The 18,391-nt window shown below is 30.7% G+C and overlaps 1 protein-coding gene across 1 annotated transcript in view; it reads left to right on the forward strand.

Moving 5' to 3' along the window:
* The first annotated feature begins 6,751 nt into the window (after window positions 1-6,751).
* Sox102F (transcription factor Sox102F) overlaps window positions 6,752-18,391 on the forward strand; it is a 215,094-nt gene continuing 203,454 nt past the window's right edge. Inside the window, exon 1 of the mRNA XM_013316262.1 lies at window positions 6,752-7,194. The gene's annotated coding sequence lies outside the window, so the exon portion shown is untranslated. The remainder of the gene's footprint in view (window positions 7,195-18,391) is intronic.

Genomic DNA, 18,391 nt, shown 5'->3' on the forward strand with positions numbered 1-18,391 from the left:
GGTTCATATTATCGCGCACGCGTCAAAAGTATGTTTTTTTTTTAATTTGTGTTAATGTTAATTCTTTATAAATTTGGAGTTGGTTTATGATTTAGCATTTTTAATATACAATATTAAATTAATTGGTTATGTATTTTGCTATCTACTTATAAGGGTTGTTTATCATGTTTTAATTATTTCAGAAATTATAACAATCTTAAAAACACAAGTCATAAAGTTATTGAGAAATAAAACAACATGTCGCCCTTAACCTTATTTGTTTCCACTAAGTATATTATTTGCTACCCATATTAGTAGGGAGGTCTCATATAAGATTCTTTTATTAATTTTAGATTTAAGTAGTCTTCTTCATTTATTCTAATAGCCCGAATACAGACTTATACTCTTACTAATAATATAAATGCGAATGTTTAATTTTGTACAGTTCTTAATGAAAACTTGTACAGATGCAGAAAATAGTCTGGAGGAACACATCGGATACTTATTATGTTTTTTTTTTTATTTCACGCGAACGGAGTCGCGGGCGACAGCTTGTCTAAACTAATTTGAATTTCTAATTACAAAAGGGACTGTTGACATGTCGAGTTAGGTTTATTGCTTGAGTGTTTGTTCCATCGCAGATAATGTGTCCCTGCAGTAAAATATTCAATTTCGTGACCCACATCATTATTTTCAAAATATCATGACAAAAAACAGTTCTGCCAGATTATACAATTAAATCGATCATTTTGTGTCATTTCGCTCGTTAACGGTTACCTGGATTTTGAGCCAATTTAGCTGAAACTAGTTCACACTTACCGTCCAGTGTGGCACTACATTAAAGCAATTATTTCTCTACACAGTTGTGACGCGTGTCGGGTTTTTATTTGCGCAATTACAGGGTCAGCGGAGCATGTAATTTTGTGATGATTGACTACACAAAAACTCTTTTAATTTACACAAAATGAACATACTTATCAAGTTTACGAGGTGTTAAATGTAATTTTCTGTATACTTACTAAATGATTGAATAAGCTGTAATCATTGAAATATGTCGATTTAAAATTTTATGAATGTTTCTTTTTGTTGTAAAAAATTATATAAATTAACAACAACTGAAGAGATTCGGGTGAATGATTAATGGAATTTAGGAATGTATCGATGGTGAAACTTGTCAGTAAATTTCTTTGAAAGAAGGACGAAAGATTAATGGTGCCAAATGTTTATAATGTCAATAGTACAAACACTAATTTGACGAAGACTGCCAGTATCAAAACTGTTTAATCGACAATAAAACGCGCTTCAAAATTCTATTAAATTTGGTTACTAACTTACAACTATATCTTGTAATTAGACAAGTAAAACGGCTTAGCTCTATATGTATGGTCAGAGTTCTAAAGCAAATGAAATGGCCAATTAAAAGGATAAGTGGCATCGAGAGGACATGCACGCCACTTGTGTCGGACGCTTCTGGACGTATTGTGGCGTCGCGCCCCATGTCCCCGCCGGCGTTTGAATAGACCACGCTGTCTTACAAATGCGATGTTTTTAATTTAATTTCAAATTAACAAACATTTTTGTTGTTAACCACCGCACTCAGAGTTGTTGATTGGTAACTAAAGCCTCCTCTGAGTTTATATTTCTCAAACTCAGTCTACACTAAGGGATTTTGACTTTACTTCATGTAGTAGTACGTCTAAACAAGTGAAGATAATAAGTATGTACTTAAAGTGGCCTCTAGTTGTAACGCCTTCCAAAAGTAAAACAATTTTTTACTTTATTTTATGGGCATAGATAAAAAAGCGTAACACTCTAAATTTATATAATGGCTGCATAGATATTTCTATAGCGGGAAACAACTTTACGGTTAATGTTTGTCAACAACTCAACTTCGTAAAGCCGTTAAAGTCAATTCGCGCAATAAAAATAAATTGATTTCTAATTTCAAACATCTTAAAAGCGATTCGTTGTTACGGTTACAATTCAAATTTCGAATTCAGGTGACGTTATAAAGCGTCGTAATTTTTGACTTTCACCGTCAGTTGGGCCGCCTCTTCCCACGATGGTGGTTGTATGGTAGGCAACAATTAGACAATTGTCGACCATTTTAACGATCAACCATAAAATCGGGCTTCAGTCTCTCATTAACCGCATTCCTGTGATACTTCCGCTTTTATAGTTTTACTAATCAACGCTTTGAGATTAATACGGTCCCGTACGTAATGGCGTTGGCTATGTCGAGATTAATTTTATTGGTCCGGAGTCCGGACAATTGCTCGTATAGATAATTGAGTTTCGGATGGGTCGGCCTTTTTTCTGAACTTTTCCGTGTTTACTGTTAGGCCACTTATTTCTTTACTTATCATGTCCCCACTTGAAAATAACCAATATTTAGATTATTAAAATGGAACATAAAGCCTTGTAAAAGAGTGTATTTTGATATCTAATGGTTACACACTTCGTTACTGGTATCAAATAGAACCCTTTTTAATAAAATTAAAAAAAGAAATCTTGTAATTTGTTGGAAAACTCTCGAAGTAAACAAAAATATTCTAGGTTACTTTATTTGTTTAAACTTTTGTCAATCATCTTACTTCAATATTTTAATTAATGTGATATTGTAATAAAATATTTATTTTTAATTAACTGTCATAAAAATGTTATGAAAGGTAAATATTTTTTATCAATAAAACTGATCTTTATTATTAAAGGTAAATTATAAACAGACACTAATTAAGCCACAGATTTAGGCTAATACAGTAAAGATGAAGAAAGATAAATATTTTTATGGCTAACAGATAATAATCGATTTTAATTAGCAATAACCAATGATAACTTTAATCGATATTATCTAATATAGATGGCGTCCGTGGTCATTAGATTGCTTCCGTTCATGTCTTTTTTTTAATTAAAATTGTACCTTATGTGTATTTATGGATTCTAATTAACCATTGAGAGGTAGCTGCTAAGAGATTTATTTCATCAACCTAATATTAAGATGTTACGTTACCGACAACTTAACTTACTTTGTACTACAAACAGATTTGTATAAAAATATATTTTGTCTTTTTTAATATCTTTAATAAACCTGAGATAACAATATTTTTATCGACGCGTACGCAATGACCCTAGACGGTTATAAAGTTTTTTTTTATGTGGTGGCAAATGAGCAAGCGGCCATCTAAATTCGCCGAGATGGTGAAACGACCTCTGCTTATAGATATCCGCAATCGCAGATGCTTTACCTACTTTTAAACAATGCATGTAGGGAACGCACAGCAAGAGAGAATACGATTAGGTTCTGTTTGCTGTTTAATGACCGATTAAATCTTTTTAACACATAAATTTGTGAGAAATTTTGTAATTTTAACGTAATTGTATGAAATCTAGAAATACTGTTAGCAAAAGTTTTGAAGTTCTCAAGCTTTAGTATAAAATGCATTGTATATAATATTTCCTCTAGAACAAGGGATATATACTAGTAGGAACCAACATGATTTATTTTGAAAACCATGGGACGAATTGATAGATTGCTGTTTTATTATTTTTAAACGTTGGTTTTATCAGATAACTTTACGGTGGTCTGATATTTGTTTGTTATTAATTGACATCGTCATGAAATATAACCGTTTTTTGTTTAATTATAAACGCGCGTTTAACTTCTTATAATTGTGTTGCGTGTTGATTTATACGCTCTGATCGTGCAGTGGGTGGACTTGCCCAATTTTATTGTTTCGATCATTCGGTAAGATTTAACGGTACACACTTGATATCGGTAAATGTATATTGGAACTAAATTGATTATAATATTAATACGTCATGTTAATGGAAAATCTGACATAATGTTTTATAACTGATTAATTTTAATTTAATTTCGCTTTGGCAAGTTTTACTATCTCATTTACTTATATCTTTAACAGGTATACGTTTAAAATGTATTTTGATTATTGGAACAAGATTTGGTTTATACAAAAAAAGTTTAGTTGTCTTAAAAAAGATTAAGCTAAAAGCTATTTTAAAAATTCGAGGAAAAATTGAGCACCCAAATTAATTTTATTTTTTTACCACAAGTCATGATATAAATGAGGTGTCCTCATGTTTAAGGAATATGCGACGAACGTCCGGTTTAAACGGATTCGCGGCTTCTAATCGAAAATTCTAATATTCTGCCTAATTAGCGAATAAAGTATTTAAATCAGTTAATAACGAAAAGATATAAGAAAATAATAATATTGTGATAAAATATTGATGACGGCTTTATTCGTAAATGAGCTCGATTCCGTTATTTAGATGCGGATTGGCCAAAATATTTTGATACTTACGATCATAAATTTTAGGAAAATATTAAACAGTTATAATTTTTAAAAACAATAAAATATTTCACGAACTTGATTTCAAACTGTGATATTATATCACATTTAAACTGTTAAGTAAAAATGATGAAAACAGTTATATTTAAGCAAAATAAATTATATTTAAACTTAATTAAAACTGTTTAACAAAGCTTCTTTGTCTTCAATATATTCAATTTGTTTGAACACAGAAAGGCGCAGTTTAGTATAAAGTTTTTTGTCGTACAGCTAATAAACAAGCGTCTAGCGATGCACGTCTCTCCGTCTAACAATTACGGTGGACGATGCAATTCAAGATATGTGCAGTAACATCAAGGCTTGTAATCGGTGAATAACGATCCCCGGTGTACGGGAAAGGACCTGCGGGAGTCAACAGCCGAGTGACGATGCACCATTTGGGGCAAGCCTAGTTTTTGCGCCGTTTGTGCCGCGTACGTGCCTCGGTATTGTATTACAAATTGTAATATTCGCCATCTATGGCTGTGCGTGATGGATTACTATCGCTTTTACAATTCGACTACCACACATGCACCTAAAACAAGTGCTGTTTACAATTTAATTAATTCCAGTTGCCACTCTTCTTTTATTTTATTAACTTTTTTATTTTGTTTTTATTGTACTTTTTACATATTAAAATACATATCAAACATAAGTCAAATTATATACATTATGAAAAATCTCTGTATTAGGAAACGTTCGCTCGAATTCGAAACAATAAGTTAATAAACATACTGTTTCTTTAAACGTGATGTGCAAATCCTAAGCCACTATAATGGCTAGTAAATCCGCAAGCACATACAATTTACAGGCATAGTATAATGTTTCAAACCTCACCTCTTGTACGGTGAACAAGAAAATTATTTACATAGAATACGTAATGAGGGAAAACAGTACTGGCGCCATAAGGCCATCTCTAACATTGGCTCCAGGATTCGAAGTCTTTAGCTTCAAAGACACGAATCTCGCAAGAATTTAAATTTCGAACACTCGGTTTTGTTAACTTTTATTTTAAATTCTATGTATTTATATTGTAACGTATTACTTCGATTCTAGACTACAACAGTTTATAATAAGAGAATCTTGTAAAATTTTCCAATAGTTTTAATTTGTTTTAAAAATTCTTTAAGAATAAAAAAATCTCATTAAAAAACCATATTATCACGGAGTAACATAAGCGATATTTAGTAACAAGTGTTCCTTTTAATTTCGCGAGGACGAAGTCGCGGTCAAAGACTCGTAGTTAAAAAGGGTTAAAACTTACATGATTATTTAATTAGTTAATTTATAAATATCGTAAGATATATGCATATTCTTACCTGAATTGAAAACAACTGCATTGAAAAAACGTTACGTTGAGAGTTAAAATCTTTGATTACAAAAAAAAAAATATGTTGGAAAATATTGACGTTCTGCTGTTTTATTTATTTGCCTAAAATATGTACTTCAAAGTAAATCTAAAAATAACATAAGTTAGTTTACAATATGAACAATGAACGGCCAAAGGTCGGCACATTACTCTTATGTTTGAATAGTTCAATAACTGTAGATGACGATTGTCCACTAGATCCGGCTCTCGTCATAACAATGTGTTTGCTCATCGTCTATACTCTGTTTCTATTGAATCGATAATCAACTGTATATCTTACTAATATTATAAATGCGAATGTTTGGATGAATGTTTGCAAGTACTGAAATGTGATCACAAAGGCAACTACTTATATTTTTTTAAATTCCGATAGACAGAGTAGCGGACAATAGCTAATTTTTAATAAATCGGTAAATTTTATAAACACTGTTATGTTTTATGTTGGTGGCTATATAGCCGCTATTTTTATTTAAAATTAAGTATATTTTGCATGTATTAACCGTAGAAAATATTCCGCATATATTTTTGGCAGGTAATTCTTGTACACGTGTACATAAGGAACAAAAATTGTATGAAAAACGACTACTCAGTAACAGATTCGTAGCCACTAACTAGTCATAATATATTAGTGGATAGAATAATAATTTCACGCCTCAATATAAGTAAATGTGTAAAAAAGAGCTTTTTTAACATATTGACTTATTATCTAAAAACACATTTGTCCGTGAAAAAAACATTAGATTAATGACAAACGAAAAATATCTGCCGTCAGTCGAACCGAAACTACCGCAAAATCGTTGAGGTTTTCACCTTTTATAATTAATGCTCAGAGACATGGAACGATCATTGTGTGGTGCCATTAAAACGGTTGGAATTGAAAAAAAAATCACACATCTATTAAAGTGATTAGATTCCTATAGGTAATTTATTGTCAAGCTGTGTAAGCCAGTCGCTGGACTCGGCACAATGCCCGCTAGAGTGAGCTGGAAACATGTCCAGAATGAGATGGATATAGTGGGCCTTGCAAGGTGATTTCAGTTGCGTCTACGCAAGCTTATGGTTAGGTTGTTACGCACACTAGCGCGTTGATGCGCGCACGGATTCGAAATCGCGATGTCGGAAAAATAGTCCGGCATGTACCGGTATCGATTTTCCGGACACAATTTTCCGGATCATCAATCGGAATCGGATGGAAGTGAATGATGCACTATGGGGTTAGACTATTTCTCATATGAGTGCAAACTTTTCAGACTAGCTTAATGGAAAACTTTCGCTACAAATCGAGTGATTACTTGTGAATGAATCGTAAGTCTTGTTATATGAAAGTGTACTTTGTTATGTCGTATTAGCAAAACGGATAGTCCTTGTGTTGACATGTGGATTGAATACATCTTTAATCAATGGACAAGTAGCTTTATGAAGCCTGTGACTTGTGAGTTTTTTATTTTGATTAACTGTGAAGTGCTGTTGCCGCTCAATCGGCTCTAGGGTTGAAAGGTGAGTATTTTGACAATACGCACCGACATTAAATCTAATATAGATTTGTAACAATATCATGTGATAAATAATGTAAAACTTTAGCCTCATTATTTACATAGTGATGGATTAATTTTAACATATGAATTCAATTACTAAAAAGTATGACTGAAATAACACAACTCTATGCAAATTACAATTGAACTGTCAAAGTAAGAATCAATTATATAAATCCGCGAAAGCAGAACACTTAAAAAATCCACTTTTGAAGGTGAAATACGCAAGTTTTTCAAAGTATAATGGCAAAGATATTAATACATATTATGTTATTTTCGTTCAATAGTTTACAAAGTTCAATTTAAAGCAATATTTCAGTATTTTATGTTTATTTATAATATGTTTGTACTTCGACATCATCATGCAATATTTATTTATAAAATGAATGATTTTCCATAATTAGATTGATAATTGAAAAAACTATTTTTATTTTCTAATTAGTACAAAATTATTGTGGTAAAAGGATATACTCCTGTCGATATAAGTCTAGCAACAAAGATTCATAAATTTAAGAGTTTAAGGACTCGAACTTTCGAAGTAGTAACCGAAAGTTCTAGTTAAAATTACAAGGCTTACATCTTTGTTACATTAACGTTTAATAATCGTACAATCTCTTATATTGATTGACAGTTTTTTTCAATATAAATGAAAATGTTCGAGAATTTTAAACATATTTTACAAATTTTTGTAACATAAACCGCATACAGATATGTTTCGAAAAACTTGAATTCGAAAGGTCTTTGTTGTTAATAACATTGTCTTTTATAAAATGTGCCGCCTACGTTTATTCTATGGTATTAAAAACGCTAACTACACTTTATAGATCAGTTCTCGTCATTATTGGCATAGCTTTGAAATTGTTTATTTTTTTTAACTAATATTGCATCCAGTTTATTACTATTAGGAAATTTCTGCTCTATTTATACGATACCCGAGTGGAACGGGGTGATTTACTATAATATAATAAATACGAATGTTTGAATGGATGGATCGATGCTTGTTTGATTGTGTGAAATTTCGTACACTGAATTTTGTTATAGATGTAGAACATAGTCTGGAAGAATACATAGGCTACTTACTAATAAATTTATTTTTAATTCCGGGCGGACGGAGTCGCGGGCCACATCTAGTATAGTTGTTATTGATAGGCACTGTTTAGCAATAATTATTGTAATGATAATTTAACAATTCTTAGCAAGTATAAATATATTATGCAATAATGGAAGGCGTCTAATTCTGTTGAAATCCACCGGTTACTTGTGACGAAGATACATATCTTGTTAGGGATATTAAAGGATTTCTATATTCAATGGCTTAACGACGTCGTTTTAACTATTCAATGAAGCATAACAGAATAATTATATTATAATGAAAAAGAAATACTTTGTTGGTATTTGAGGAAACTTTTACATAAGATGTTAGAGTTTGTAATTTTTATACATTTATTTTAATATTAAGTTTAGATAAGGCTGTATTGAATTTCATGCATCTTGTTTTAATCTATGGCTTATTTATTCGCATCGAAAACGCAACTGCAGTACTTTAAGTGTTGTTCTTCACAAATAATCCAATTTTGATTTTTTTGGTTTAAATAACCAAACATTCAGATACAACTATATCTATTATAGATAGGTTCCATAATTTAAAACACAGTTAAATTAAATTTACTTGTTAAAATGAACTGATAAGTTATGGTGAAGTACGTTTTATCAAATAAAATAATTAAGTCAAGATACTGAAATTTCAAATTAAGTTATCTGGACACTGATTATTAATTATCCTTTGGTATTATATCTTACTTAATCATTGTTTTTTTTTATTTAATTGTCTAAATTTTTTAAAGTCAACCATAAAAACCTTACAATTGTTTCTGCGGATCGTTACCTTGGTATGTTTTAAGTAAATAAAGATTTACATGTTAATTAATTTAAATTTAAATTCAAATTCATATTATTTATTTTAATAATATGCAATACGAAAAAATCCAAGAACTTAATGAAAAAAGTATTATTAGACTTTTTGTACTAATTTCCAACAAAAATATGCTTTGCTAGTATATTAGAATATAATAATAAATGAAATACAAAGTTATAAAATAATTATATTACCACAAAGTTAATATCTACAAAATAGTGTATTGATATCGTGTAAGGTTGTACAACTTTAACCTGTGTGGGTTCTGTGGTTATTTATTGAAAACCACACCTTTGTAAAAGCTACCTATAGGCGAGAAATTTAATGTGCTCGATTATTACAATTAATTTAATTTAATTTAATATTATCGAGATTTGTAGAATTAATTTTTTTACGTAAAAGTAATTTCGATATCGCCCAAAGAATTGTTTAAATCTATAATGTTTTGTTTTTGAGAAAAGTACATGTTATTATTCACGTTAATTCGTTATGTGCATTTACACATAAATACTAAGATGATATAAGATCATTGTCTGACTTTTCTTTTGACGCGTTGAAGTCTTTTACATCGCCCGACGGAGTTCAACTTATTTGTCTGTAGCGAACTTAAACTCTTTAGATATATTGCCAAAATTTTTAAAATGCTTCAGTAATCAGTAAACAAATTGATATATTATCAGAAGCTAGTTAATGTTTTTGTACTTTGACATTAAAACATATCAAAATACATCGTACATGTGTGAAACTTTAAAAGCTATGACAACAAAAAGTTTTTATTTATTTGTTCTTATAAGTAGTATTATTTATTTTTATCTTAAGTGTAGCTTACAAATAGAACTACGGTTAGATTTTTTTAAAGTAGAATTATACATTAAATTGTTTTTGTAATCAATACGAAATTAATTTAATATACTTTTCGATTATCGCATGAAACAAAAAGTACACCTTCTGTGCGAAACGGAACGCAAGGGGGCGGCACGCAACGACCCATCACTTTGTACCTTTTTTTATTTAATTTATTCTTTCATTAGCAGGAATGCATCTCGCTTTTTGTATGTTATGATTCAAAACGCTATTTAAATTTAAAAACAAACTGTTACAGTTCAATGTTTATTGAATCATAATTTTATAAACACTTGTTACAAATAACACATTCCTATTTACGGTAAGAAGTTATCTGAAATTTGATATTACTCCATTTATGGTGAAGCTATAAATTATAGAAATTGTATAGATATGATATTATGTACATTTATAAAAGCTTTCCGTCGACGCCTACATGTATCTGTATAAAACTAAAGTTGTATGTCACTGTATGATGAAGATATTTCACAGTTTCTAATTAATAAAAAAAAATTAGCGGTACGTTTGCAGCCTTTATTAATTTGTAGAAACAATTATTCGTAAAAAATTAGGGTTGCAGTTATTTATGTTTTACTTACCATAGGTTTTTGAGACCGAAATGGTTGACAAAAATTGTAATCTCTGTTTTATCAAAGATAATAAAGTTATGACGATACGTTGTATACAGAGATTTTAGTCTTAGAAACCCACGGTACATATGATAAATAATCTCATATAAATATTGACGTTTACGTATACATAATAATCATAAGTAGGCATAGTATCTTCCAAACCTTATCAGTACTTTAGTGGTGCAGCAGTTTTCTGCTGGAAAGTAGATGAAGGTTCAATCATGGTGACTGTATCATATATATTAATAATGACTAACATCCGTTGTATTCGCGACAAGTAATCAAGGACATTTTTTATTATCTAGGTTGCTTTTTACGCTTAAGACGAATAAGACAATACTTATAAAAAACTAATTCATTATGAACATTGTTTCACTTACCCACACATGTGCATTTTATTTCATACAACTTGTTTTATTAATGCACACTAAAACAATTTTGTAGTTTGTTTTATTCCTTCTTTACGACCCGACGGACCTTCTTTTGTGTTGGCTTCTTCATTTGTTTTGTGATTTTTTACTGGCTGTTATTATTCCATTGTTAAATGGCGTCAGAGGGCATTCGTTAAATTAAACAATATTAGATTTATAATAAGCTGTTGCCCGCGACTCCGCCCGCGTGGAATAAAAAGTAAACTTAATTAAGCCTATGTGTTCTTTCAGACTATGTTCTGCATCTGTGCCAGATTTCAATAAGATCCATGTAGCTGTTCTGGATATACTTTATAACAAACATGCATCCATCCAAGCATTCGCATTTATAATATTAGTAAGATACAATGTTCATTAAAATTGTTATATATTGCGACTTTTCGTGAAATTTAATTGGAAGATTTTAAGTCGAGAAGCACAAATAAAAGTGTAAATTAGCTAGTCACCAATTTAAACAAAGCAAACACATTGTTATTGTGATAAAAAATAATATTATGCAAGAGTATCGTGTCGATAGAATTTAATTTAAATAATAACCTAATTTGATTAATGCAAAAAATTCTTTGACATTTAATTTTAGAAACACCTTAAACGTGAAACATATTTATAAATTAAAAAAACAACAGTCTTGTGTTACTATTTTTTAAACTAGCTCTTGTTCAGAATCCCACGTAATGTTTAGTAAAGCTATAAATATTCACAGTAAATGTTATTATAATACATTAAAATAAATCCTAATACTAATAATCTATAATTTGATATTCAATAGGTTCAGTCAAGGCAATAAAATCATATTTGAGTACGCCACAATAATATTTATGTTCTCTTTCCCTAATCACGAGGCAATTTCATAATAATATTCGTTTAATAAGCATTAGTTATATTTTAATATTTCTATAAAGGCTATTATTAATGTACCTGTTATATTGTCATGAGTCTAACCTTTCACCTGCAACCATACTGCTTCGACGTTTCCCTAATAAAGCCGGTCGCATACAGATATACGAAAGCGAAGAAAATACGAAGTGCAATTTGCTCTGAATTCGATTGGTAATCCAAGCATTTGCAACTGACTAAGAATCGATCCGGTAGAACCAACGAAAACAATGCCTCATTTAAATTAACCTATTACCAATTTTTTGACACTTATTGACATTACTTTATGTCCCGAAGACTAATCGCTTTTATTTCGGGATCCGTCGTCCTATAAGTGTTCAATTCGTATGTGTTTTTTTCGCTTTTATTACGCTTCTCTTTCGTGGTTATGTGCTAGAGGCATAAATTAAGTTTGACCGCAACATCGTAACGGTCGTGTGACCGCGGCTGCAGTTTTAAAATACTTTAAAGAAGCGATCATGCCAGTGTTATTAATTGGATGCTGTTTAAAGTTCTAATAATATATCATCGGATAAATTAGAAATTATATTTCCTTAAACACATAAATGTCGGAACATTTTTATTTGTTAAATGTGTTTTTGGTCGTAATAGAATTATATTTGAGTTTATGTAGAGAGTAATGCAAAATAATTTTAGCTTCATTATGTATTTAATAAGAAAAGGCTACCCTTTTAATATAAACATAGTAACAAAGAGTTCGATTCAATATAAAAATTTAAAGGGTACATAGTTTTTAGTATGGAATAGTCATAACAAAAAACTTCGTTAAAGTAACACTTATGTTACTTCCAATGTCGAGATTTCTAAATGAGCTATTTATGTTTCTGAATGTAGTACTTATTATCTTAATAACATCAATTTATTCTATAAATAAAGTCTACAAGGAAAGACAGAATAACTTTTTGGTAAGTACTCGTCTTTGCCAATGTCAGCCGCAATACTAATTTACGAGACTAATAATCGATAAAGTCAACTATTTTATTAAATGATTAAACATTTTGTGACTTCAGGGAACAAAGAAAATATATCACATTAAATTTAATGTTTTATTTTACAAAGATATTTATAATAAGATTAACACATTACGATATAAATAAGTTTGAAAGTCAATTAACCTTCGATACAAACACCTTTAATTAGTTTAATCAAATTTATTGTATTAAGTTTAAATAATTATTATTTCTCGAAATTGTTCTTGTAACAACTTGCTTTATCATTTAAAAATAGAGCGTCGGTGGCTCAGGGGTTGCAGCACTTGACTTGCAATCTGCAGGTCCTGGGGTCAAATCCCGTCATGTACCAATGTGTTTTCAATTTTCGATTTACATATGTACATTTATCCGACGTTCTTATGGCGAAGGAAAACATCGTGATGCCACTTGCAACATCTGCGAAAAAATTCAAAGATATGTGTGATGTCAACCAACCCGCACTGGGCCATCGTGGTTCACTATAACCTAGTCATCCCTATCATAGCGCAGGCTCCGAGCTCAGTGGGGACATATAGTGAGCTAATGATAATGATAATTTAAAATATAGGTATTTTATGTGAGTTCTCTTTTAATGAATTTTATATCTATTTTTCCGATTTAATTCAAGGTTAAGAAAGTAAAGTATGAATTCTTTACGATAATTGAAAATTCCATTTAATGAATTTCTAAAAAAACTGCTGCATCTTTCATGTATTTTCAGTATCTTTAAAATTAGAGAACATTTACAATAATATTTATTTTATTTTCGTAATAACTAAGTCTCATTAATGTAACTCAGTGCAATAACACATGACAGCTTATAAGCTTTATCCAATAAGTTGTTTGCAAGTAACAAGTACTCTTAATAACAATTGAATGCATTGTATTCTTATTCAAATTACACTGCGAATAATTATTGTATTTGTACATAAATAACAACAGAACGTAATATATTAACGCCACTCGAAGCTAAGGTATAAACAAGAACATTACTAAAGTTAATTGCAATTCTATGTCTTCTTCATTTGCACATTGATAATAATTTACGTACTTTACATGTACAGTCGTGGTCGTCCGCGATATTACAGTTACAGAAAAGTTGTGCATCGCAACGGACTTCAACTGCACAATTTTATATTAAATCGGGTTATATTGCTATTAATATTTTGACCGACCTTACATTTTGAAGTTGTATAAAACGTTCAAAGTTCTGACACTGTCAGCTAACTTCACTGTACTTCGTTTAAATATTGTCTACGACTTTTCCCGTTAGTGTTTTAGATAAAAGTAGTGAAAAGTGGGTGTTGCTTCTTGTTGTCAACATCGTCCATAGACATTCGGAACATAAGAGGATGCAAAATTTGTTGTTTTTTCTCAAAGGAGGAAAGTCAGATAATGTTTAGTTGCAAGAATTTCATTTCTTTTTAACATTAATGAAGAATCGAATAACATCAACATGGATAATATAATAATTGATTGTCGTTAGCTAGTTGCCAGCATACTTGTTTATTGTTTTGTTATGTTACGAGATTTATACATCATTTGAATATTTCTATACTACAATGTAATAGTTGTAATGTCATAGATATATAGACATTATGAAGATAATATATGAAAATTATAACTGTAATACAACGCCCATGCGGTATAATTATTATGTATTAATTAAATGCTTAAAATATATAAAATAGTACTTGAAATAACTATGTCAGTAATTACAGGAATCGTAATATATGTGTAAGTTATAGCATTCCATGAATTGCACTAAAGTATCAAATTAAGTAATGCACAATTATTTCAAAATTTTAAGATTTTAATTTTTAAAACATTGACTATCAAAGGCCTAAATCACTCAGCAAGTATCTATGTTTTTTTTTTATAAAAGACAATAATTATTCAAATGAAAATGGAAAATAAAATCGTTGGGCCAGGTCAGTTTATTTCACGTTTGAATAGTACAAAATAAATCTTTTTTATTAATAGCCAATCGTGAAGATTAATCTTAGAAAACTATACATCTAACAATATCGATGTCGATCTTCTGCAACATACCATATCCATCATAGTCAATAAGAAAAATAAGAATTGCCATTTTTTCCACCGCAATCGAGTAGGAAGATAAGGAATAGATGAAACAACCGTTGGTAGTGTGTTAGTTTATAAGCCTCGTCTAAGGTAGACGCTGACGTTCCAGTTTTTAGAGGTTCTCGCATCTACACCATATATGGTGGTCTCGGAGCGGTTTTCTTGCAAGCCAAGCTTGATTGTCGGCCGCGGTTGACGTGAAATGTATTTGCTATGGATGAGGTCTTCAATGGTACAGCTTTTTTGTCACAGAAAGACGACTCTTCCTGTTCAAAATGTTTCGTTTGTGTTCAATTGTATTTCGACTGGTCTTAGTATACTGTATCACTAGTGTATAAATAACACAATTTGATAATTTAACATATATAATACTAGCTGTAGCCTGCGACTTTGTCCGCGCGGAATAAAGAAGTAGCTTATGTGTTCTTCCCGGCTATGTTCTACATTTGTGCCAAATTTCATTGACATCCGTTGAGTTGGTTTGGAGAGACCCTGTAACATATATCAATCCATCTAAACATTCGCATTTATAATATTAATAAGATTGTATGTACCTATTTTATTTATTGTTTCAAGTTATTTGTTAATGTTGGTTAGAGTGTGTCTCATTTATTTTATGGATTTCTTTCAAATTCTATATTTATAGTTAACATTACTTCGAACACGGGCAAATTAATAGAAAATATAATGAACATTATATCGAAACAACTGAATGTCAGATTGTTTCCTGCAATTAACATGCGAACATTAATAAGCCAAGTTAAATGCCGTTCTGTTATTTCACTTGACGCGTTTCCTCTCACTGATAATGCCACATCAAGTCGCTTTATGTCCCGCACATCGTTTCAGCTAAAAGCCTTACTAGATACGATTCGATCTTTCCTAATGTTGGCAAACGGATAAAGCTTTAAGATATTTTGAACAGCACTTGATTTTAGGTCCTTGTTAAAATGCAAATTAGTACGTTCTTTATAGACGTTGTGGGCTTGATAAATTGTAAGTATTTATACTAAGATAGCGTTCAGATAGGAAGCTTGTATTGATAACCTAGTTTATTATCTTTACTCTGGGAATATCGAAAGCCGAGAAATAGATACGCCTCTGTCTAATTAAGAATAGCTTTACACAGAACAAAATAGATAACAATTGAATCTATAAGTCTTTACAGCATCATCAATATGAAAAGACGATACACATTACTAAGATTATAAATGCGAATGTTTAGATGGATGGATGTTCCTTTGAAGCTACCTCCATAGTCTATCCGCGCGGAATTAAAAAAATACTTAGTACTAATTAATACTTAGTAGTATTAATTAGTAGCCTATGTGTTTTTCCAGATTATGTTCTACATCGTCCCGGAGGCCTAATTTAGTCCTTTTTCCCTTCCCACCCTTTTTCTTATAAGGAAAGGATGGGAAGTGGAAGTGGACTTTCCGGATGAGAGGATGCGTAGGAAGGGAAAATATTATCATTCTGTGCATCCTTTCCTCTGTCAATTAAAGGTAGGCAACGCATATGCAATTGCGTATATCTATGGGCAACGGTCACTTCGCTATTACAGTGATTTCAGGTGGCCACTCGCTCGTTTGCCACCTTATGGTATATCTATGCCAATTTTCAGCGACATCCATGCAGACAGTTCGGAGATATCTTCAAACATCCATCAAAACATTCGCATTTATAATATTAGTAGGATTATGTTTATTGTATTAACATTGACGTCATGACTTCAATACTGTTGATGTGAAATTTTTATTAATTTTATTTTTTTATTAATCTATAATTGATAATTACTATGCAGATTAAAAAAAAAACATTAATATGGACACAAAATGGAAAAAATATTGCCATGGGAACAAAGTCAGTTTCATTTTGTTTTAAATAGTTTTTTTCACCAAGTTTAACATTAATGTTATTCAAATATTAGATAATAAATATTATTGAAATAAAACCGTATTCTTATACCACTTATAATGTAAACACCTCAAACACCTCTTTATAAAAAAGTGTTTCATAAATTTTGTCATTTAAAAGGCTTTTTTGGAAATTGTAACCCACTGTTGTCTTTTATATCAAACCACAAAATGGATATCTCTATCTTACTAATATTATAAACGTTAACGTTTACATGGATGGGTGTTTGATAAAAGGTATCTATAGAATAGATTCATGAATCTCGCTGAAATTCTATTTTAAGCGTCAATAGCTTAATGGTTAAGGTTACGGATTTCCGATCACGAGATCGGGGGTTCGAATCCCGCCATTCGACTATTGTCGTAAACCATATCCTAGCACAAGTTTAGAGCTTATTTGGAATGGTGAAAGAAACATTAGTAAATTTAAATAAAAAAAAACTGCTGATATTTTATATTAAAAAAAATTCGACATATGTAGATGTAGAACGTATTCGGGACGGACACATAGACTACTAATTAAGTTTTTTTTTTTAATTCCGAAGTCGCGGAGTCGCGGAGTGGACGGAGTCGCGGGTGGCAGCTAGTTTATTATAATTTACAATGAACTAAAAATATTATGTTTACCATAAATAGTTATGATAGAATTGCGTGTATGCAATTTTATATATCCTTGCATATAATTGTTCCGGCATAATTCAATAAAATTCTAGTTTATAGATGTTAGACCTTTAGAAAATCTCGACCGACCAGTCGTGACTAAGTAAATAAAATGTTTTGTGTGTTTACAACATGAGTGGATATTCCTCGTAATGGATTATAATGGTCCATTGTGTGAGGAACAATAAGGAAAATATAATAATAGTTTGGACTGGCACTATGTTATATGACTATGTAATTATTTGCATACTATAGAACTCTTATATACCCAACATTACGTTATTGTGAAATATTATGTGTGTTAAATAAATAATAACAATATTTTCAATCTATAAAATTTTTATTTTATTTATATTGTAACAAAATAAGTATTAATAACGTCAATTAAATATACTTATATATAAAATTCTCGTGTCACAATGTTAGTTACCATAAATTGATATATAAACACGGCTAAACACTCATGTATATTCGTCCGGTGGCGGCACCGACTAGTTTCGAGCCCGTCGGGGGCCCTTCATCAGGATGAGTGGTACTGGTATTATTTCGCGGACGCGGCCCGTCGCTCACTCAGCCGTGTTTATATATCAATTTAGTATAATGTCTAACGAAAGTTTGAATAATTTATTAGTTACCATACTCCTCCAAAACGACTTGTCCGATTTTTATTAAATTTTATATGCATATTTAGTAGGTCTGAGAATCAGCGACTATAATTTTTTTAATCCCTCGCAAACGGAGTCCAGGGTGACAGTTAGTGTATTATATAAAATTTAAGGCACGTTACTGTCAATAGGTGAAAGTAAAATAAA

The sequence above is a fragment of the Papilio xuthus genome, unplaced genomic scaffold (genome assembly GCF_000836235.2).
Source record: "Papilio xuthus unplaced genomic scaffold, Pxut_1.1 DF826949.1, whole genome shotgun sequence".
NCBI classification, from domain to species: Eukaryota; Metazoa; Arthropoda; class Insecta; order Lepidoptera; family Papilionidae; genus Papilio; species Papilio xuthus.